Source organism: Corvus cornix, chromosome 10 (genome assembly GCF_000738735.6).
Source record: "Corvus cornix cornix isolate S_Up_H32 chromosome 10, ASM73873v5, whole genome shotgun sequence".
NCBI classification, from domain to species: domain Eukaryota; kingdom Metazoa; phylum Chordata; class Aves; order Passeriformes; family Corvidae; genus Corvus; species Corvus cornix.
Window position 1 is genome coordinate 16,940,256 of NC_046340.1, and position 7,376 is coordinate 16,947,631.

The window sequence follows — 7,376 nt, forward strand, 5'->3', positions numbered from 1 at the left end:
CCCTAGTTAATCTTAAATACCTTCCTTGAGTAAGTGGCTGAGATGACTTACTGCAGTTGTGACCTTTTCTGCCTATGCCACCCTCCAGAGGCATGTCCATGACACACAGCTCTGACTGGTGTTCCAGGGCCTTATGTTTGGCACTGGGCCGTCAGATCCATGGACTGGCTTCAAAACAGGTTTTGATTTCTCAGGGAAATGCTACCATTGTGCTCACTGACCTTTCTGACTTGGTTTAACACCTCTGCAGAACAGCATAAAGCAATGATGCTCCTGTGACACTTCCTTTGGGACAGGAGCTGGCAGAGCCCAGGGCTGATACCCTTCTCTGCTGCATCCTCACTTCCAGTTCTGCCTCACCCACACACATATTTTTGTATGCAGTGGAAAAGTGCAGACTTCACTTACCCAATTAAATAGAAGTGAAGTGGAAATTATATTTCTTTTTAAGAAAAGTTGAATGTTTATTTTTGTGCTGTTCACAAATCTGTACTGCTACTTTTACTTACTTTTTTATTTTTCCTTTTTTTTTTTCTTTTTCTACCCCCCCAGGCAACATAAGGAACTAACTAGCTCTGGTCTGTATTCTAGATGAAGGACAGAATTTCTTCAACAAGGCTGAACAACTTCTGTCCCTGTCTTAATGCTGCCGAATGCTGCTTCTGAGCTTCCTCACCCAACTGCAATGACTTTGTAACCCTCATCCTCACACTTGTGCTCTGAACCAATAAAACACGGGCAAAAGGCAACCACATGTGTCTTACATACTGTTTATATGTAATTTTCCAGAATAGCACTGGTAGATGTACTTGAAATTAGGAAATGGCTGAGCAGCTCCTTGTGCCAAGTGTGGGGAGGGGACCGGCCATTAAAACCAGGTCTTGATTAATTAATGGAGTTCAATGTGCTGTTTAGGCAGACAGGGCTGCGTTACTCTGCGGCTGCTTCGTCTGCTTGAAGGGAGGGCAGGGGCAAACCCGATGCTGCACGAGGCAGGGCTGGAATCCTTCCCCTTCCTTGTCTCCCGTTTAGGAGCAGCGAGCCCGCGCTGCCCGCCTTGCTGAGGGGATCGGCGGCGAGACCCCTCCTGAGCGGATCAGGTGCGAGACCCTTCTGCCCGCCCCGCTGAGGGGAGATCAGCTGTGAGGCCCCGCTGCCAGTCTTGGTGAGGAGATCGGCGGCGAGACCCCCCTTCCCGCCTCGCTGAGGGGACCAGCGTCAGCCCGCGGGGTCGCGGGCCGCCCGCGCCCTCCTCGCAGCGTGAGGCGGGCGTGGCCGCGGGCCGGTGCCGGCGGCAGCCGCACACCCAGGGCAGGCACTGCGGGAGGGTGGCGCGGCCCCGCGTTCGGGGGCAGAGGGCACGGGGGCCGCACCAACTCGGAGCTTTCCGCGCACGGTCGCGGAGGGAAGGCCGGGGATGGGGACGGTCCCGAGATGCGTTTTTCTTAGATGGCGCAGGCAGCTCCCGCCCGTCCCGGCCTCTCCTCAGACGCTCATGTGGGTACCCCACACCCCCGAGGTGCTGGCGGGGAATGCGGGCACTGCACCCCGGGAAACCAGCGTGGTCCATGCCCTCGCGGGCCCAGGCGCCCCACAGCGATCCTTGGTGGCCACAAATGTCCCCAGCGCCGTGTCCCACGGCCTCGGTCACCCTCTGGGCGGTGACCCCACCGTGCGGGCTACGCCAGGTGCGGGCTGTGCTTGTGTGCACCTCCCAGCCGTACCGTGGTGCCTGGGGATACAAAACCCAGTGATCCACACGTGATGGTCGCTGCGGTTTGGTTACTCCTGGGACGTTCGTGAGGAAGCTCCCAGTGCTGGGTTACGGTGAGCGCCACGGCCGGGAGAGCGCCCTTGGGTGCGGCGGTGCGCGGCCTCTGCCCTGCGCAGGTGACCGGGGTGTCTCAGGAGGGGAGGGGTGTCCCAAGCGGGAGAGGGCCGGCCCCGAGCCCCGGCTCGCCAAGCTGGGCCCATTCCGGCTCTGATGTCTGGGCGGGCCCTTCATTTTCATACGTACTATTTCATGTGCACTTTCGTGCATACTCATTTCAAGTTCCTGTTGTTTCATTTCTGGTGCCTGGCAGGTATTCCCAAGAACCGTAGCTATGTCAGAAAACAGACTATTACCGGAAGTGTTTTTAGAAGCTGCTCATACTTTTCTCTATTTTCCTACACAGTGTAGTTAGGCTAGTAGTCCTTTGTCTTTCCCTATTAATGAAGTTTGCTTAAATGGGTAATAGGTAGGGTTGTTTAAGTGGTTTTCAACCACCTTGTCCATATCAGAGATGAGATTGCTAGTTTAAATTTCTCTTAAAATTAAAAAATAGTTTCTTGTCATGGGAAATGCACACTTTAGCACGTATTTGTTTTGTGGTATTTACTCTGCAACTCTAACCAATTTAGTTGCCTCGAGGAGATCCTTAGTAGAAATTTCAAATGCTAGTGGAAAATGCAATATGTGTAACTGTTTTTAAGGTTTTTTGCCCCCTCTTTGGTTCAAGGCTTTTGTCTGGCTCGTCTCCCTGATGCTTTCTTCTCATGTGTGTTTTGTTCCTGTGCAAACTGGGGCTAGCCATTAAGCATCAGTATGGAAAAATGTGCTCATCTTTGGAGTGGTGTTTTCTATGCTGCTCCAGGAACTGTTCTGATTTACCTAGGACAGAGTTTTGAAGTAAGTCATATGTTATTTCTTATTCACTGGAGATTGCTTAAATGTAGAATCATGTTGGACAAACAGCTTACACTATTTAATATGAGTAGTTCTCTTGTGGCAACATAATTTCTCAAAAGTTAGTTTTGATAATAGAAAATAAAATTATGGCAGCCTTAAGCCAAATAATGAAACTTAGGAATGATAATTTTAAAATTTGTTTCATTGATGCAAATTGGAGATCCAACACAACTAATAGGATTAACTCTATTAGTTAACCTTTGAACATTCTTTCATAGAGAGGGCCACCTTTTGGAAAAAAGAGAATTTAAAACAAAGTTTATATTTCATTCATCTCTGAGGCTATAATTTCAACGTGCCCCACTTTTTAGGGTGAAACGCCCTAAGAATTTAGAGTGGTGGGGTCTGCTAGAGACCTAACTTTTCCAGCAAAGCAAGAAACTGTTCTTTGTATTTATTAAATACACATGGAAAGCAAGGAACAAATGAGGAAACTGGTGGAAATTGTTTGCGCCACCTCTTGTGCTCTTTCACTTTGTGTAGCAATTCCGAAAGAAAGAGCCCTCCTTGATAGTCTTCCAGAGGGCACATTACCTCGGGTTGAAGAAAAAGGTTACTAAGGTTTTGTTCAGTATATTCCTTCAAGAAAATCATAGAAGGAAAAAAAAACCCATAGCAAATATTTTGCTTTTGTCTATATTTTTCTAGTGGATGAATTCCTGGGAGATTTTATAAGACCTATGCAATCTGTACAGAATCAGTTGAAGTTTAACTCTGCAAAAATAGCTTAGAAATATTCTGTGCTGGCAGCCTTTAGGCATTCTGCTGGAAAAGTGAACCAGTGAACATAAATGCATAGGATCATGGTGCCTGTGCAAATATGAAGCGTGATTATTAACTGAAGAGAAGGGGCCGCTATTTGAATTTATCAGTGAAAAAGATGCATCCAAAGTGACTCAATTTTTTTTCATAAGTTTTGACAGCTGTGTGTGTTACTACCTGATAGAAACCTCTTTAATAAGCTATTGTTGCCATTGCTTAAAAAGCATTTGGTGTTCCTGGGAAGATACTTGGGCCAATAGTATGTAAGTATTAAATTTATATTGTATGTGCCTCCAAAAATATTTTAATATACTAAAGACCATAGGTACCTGGTTTGGTAGAAAAATAATCCTTGAGTATAACAGTTGACTTTCAATTCCTTGTTCCGTAGCAAATGTTCGGGCATTCATGTTTAGTTTTACATTTCCTTTTGCTCTTGTTTCCGAACTTGACTGTATGGTGTTGAGAGGAAGTAAAAGAAGTGACTTTTCTGACTTTCTCATTTGTGAGTCACTAGATGGTGCCATTTCACTTCTCTGGAATCAGAAATTCTCTTACATATTTTTAGTACCAGTTGGTGGTTGTGCTTTTAAAAGAAAACAATTGGTCTTCTGAGTTCTTTTTTTGAAACTATTGCTTTTTTTTTCCCTGAGACTATGCAATATAGATGTTTTGACTGAATCAAACTAATGTATTAGTAAACATGTGGAAAATGTTAAAGTTCCGTTCTTTTAAATTTTCATCAACTTTCAGTTTTATATTTGTTTACGTGCTTTACTGATGCAACAATGAGACCAGACTTGACGAAAATACACATTTTAAATGTAGAATTGTTTGAGGGTCTTTAAGTATCTGCAGCTTATGTGAATTATGATTCACATACGACTTCAGTTGAGGCATAGTGGTTTTCATCCACTGACAGCTGCTCTGCATTTCTCTGTGTACTAAGAACTGAAAAGAACAGAGTTAACAGTGGCCCATTTATATCTCTTGCTGTAATCCTGGGATATCACAGAAACCACTTAGTGCAGTTTCATGTAACATGCTAAAAGTTGTTTGGGGAACTGTTATTTCATAATTTCACATAGAAAATGTATGTCACACAATTCATGTGCTGACTGCCAGTTAGGTATGAGTGATGGATATTATTTCCAAGTTTAACCACTAAATTGTCTGTTTATCTGGTCAGAAATGGAGAGGCTTCCAAAACAATTTTTGCAAAATGGCTTGGACACCTTTTTTGTGAGAATGGCAAAGTAGAGCTTTACATTCACAGGAATGCTTGTTATTAATAAAATTATTTACTTTGAGAGGTCCTAATACTGGGTTTGACTTGCTGGCCATCAGTTTTTCCTTGGTGAGAAATGATGTTATAAAACTGTAGCTACTGTATTGTGGTAGAAAGTGTTTTACAGTTTGACAAGGTGCAGTGAGTTAGGTTCAGTATGGAACGACTTTATCAGTTTGAGAAGAAGCAGTGAATACTTAAGTTTTCTAAAGCTGTGCAGTCAGTGGGTTATGGTTCTGAGTTGGACCGTGGGCAGAGCCTCTGGAACTTTTACCATAATCAAGCAATCTAAAACCACCAAAGGGTCTGACTGGTTGTGTGAGCTGCTCGGTTTCCTGAGGCTTCCAAGTCACGGTCTCTTTGTTACCTCTTACTTATTTTATAAAGAGCACGCACATCCTAAACACGTGCGGTAAAGAAACAGAGACTTCAGCATATCCTGGTGCTGGATCCTTCAGTTGAGTCAGCCTGCACGTACTTGGCAGTCGGATACCTCTCCCCCAGGGGTTGCACAGCCCTGTAGGGCCAGCCAGCAAATCATCCACTTTGAAAGATGGACACGGTGGGAAATTTTGTGTGTGTGTTACAAAGTCTCCTGTTTGCTTTTGTTTGGCTTAATTAAAGTACAGGGAGTTTGAAATCTATCTGTAAACATTTCCTGCTGAATATGCAGCCAAAACTGAAACAAGGTATCAGATTTTACTTTTTTGGTAATATTTCTGATTATCTTACATTTTTGAAATGTAGAACATATAAATATTGCCTTATTTTTAATGGTCTGTGTGGTACGTTAAGCTCCAATTTACATTTTCTAGTGATGAAGGAAAATGTCTTTTAAATAGAAGGAAAAAACAAGAAAAATAAAATAAAGTGAAAGTCTTAATAAGATTTAAATATTCCTTGCAAGCTAATAATAAAAACTTCAGTGTCTTGTTGAATTTTTATGTCCTACGCTATATTTGTGGTTGAACAAAAGCCCACACCACAATTGAGTTATAAACTTAATTTGATTTTTCAAAATATATTCAATATGTAAGAATAGCTATTTATAGTTTTCTTTTAGAATTTCAGAAAATTTGATTACTTGTAAATAATAAAAAAGCATTGCCAGTGGTGCCAGTTGTTCAGAGTCACTTGATGGCATCTGCCTAGTGAATTCACTAGTTCCATTTCCTTAAAGTCTTGACAGAAAGCAAGTGAAAAGTGGGGCAGGTCATGTAGCCCCTATAAAATGCACAGAGCTACAACGTGGTGATCTTCTTGTAGTGTGGAAGTTCAAGGGAATATCCCACCCAGCAGCTGGCCAGCTATGGGTATCCAGCTGCCCAGCCGTGAGATATAAGCATTTTCTCTGTCTTTGGTGTTTGCTGTGTTTCTGGGTCTGCTGATCCTGTGACTGAGATGCGTGAAATGGGGGCACACAGCTGCAGCCAACAGAGTAATTATTACAGCACCCTGGCTTTTTTAAAACCTCTGATTTCTTTATAATGATGCCTTTTCATTTCACCTCTCCAGCTCTTTGACACTAGCTGTCTCTTCTCATGTGAAAAGCTTTGGATGTTACTTACATTCCTGGTACTTGGTTGAACTATCTTTATTTTTTTAAATATCAGTATTTGTTTACTTTTTAACTGTTGTCAGGCAGCAGTTTGAAATGCACAGTTCAAACCTTCTCATGGGGACCCCACATCTGAGCATCTTAACAGTTCAGTTGTAGCTTTCTGCAATAATAAGACAAATGATTCAATATTACATTTTTGTGTTTGATTAAGGGTAACAGATTTAATTGAGGACTAGGTCTTAAACTCAGATGACAATTAGTGTGTTGATCTTGCTACAGAATTAATGAACATAACGTTTTACTTCAACACATTAAGCTTTGCAATAGCAAAATTATTTGTTTTCTTTCCGCCATTTTAGCTGAAGTCCAGAAGGCTTTTTTTCCCCTAAAGCTTCTATATTTAATACGCTTTTCAAAATTTGCTTTTGTTGGGTGTTAACTTTTAGGTATATATGTTAAAAGTAATCATTTGGGATTTGTTTTCATAAATTAGAGATGATACATGAAGAATTTTTTGTGATTCAGTATTTCCTTGGTGAATTTTGAAACACAGTCAGTTATCCAAGATGTGTTGTACCCTTACACTCTTCATGGTGGAGAAGGTGTAAAAATAAGGTATTTATCATGATCCCACTGCACACTTCTAGCAGTCTTGTGACTGATCAGCCAGTTCTGACAAAGTTCTACCAAGTTGACTTCAGACTTTGTTATATAAACTATGATAGGATGTCCTGGAGTAAGCTCTCCTTTCTGAACTAAAAAAGAAAACCTGATAGCTGCTGTTTTGATAACGTCTTCCTGAGAGGAGGAATTCTTGCCTGAACGAGGAAGTGGAACAGTCAGTAAAGCACCTCTGTGAGGATATTTGTATTTGCTGACAGGAAGTGAATACTCTGAGATTACACAGTCACGCTGTGAGGGTGTTGTCACACAGAACAGAAAGGATTTCCTTCTGTCACAAGGAAATGGAAGGAGAGTTCTACATCCCTTGTGGCATCTTATTCTTCCACTTCACTGACTCAAGTTATTTAGGC

At 42.5% G+C, this 7,376-nt stretch overlaps 1 protein-coding gene across 2 annotated transcripts in view; it reads left to right on the forward strand.

Moving 5' to 3' along the window:
* The window catches only part of RAB8B (RAB8B, member RAS oncogene family), a 29,724-nt gene extending 28,975 nt beyond the window's left edge, over positions 1-749 (forward strand). Inside the window, exon 10 of one of the 2 annotated variants that reach the window (XM_039557842.1) lies at positions 553-749. The gene's annotated coding sequence lies outside the window, so the exon portion shown is untranslated. The remainder of the gene's footprint in view (positions 1-552) is intronic. The other variant, XM_039557843.1, reaches the window with a different exon arrangement.
* Positions 750-7,376: the final 6,627 nt, after the last annotated feature.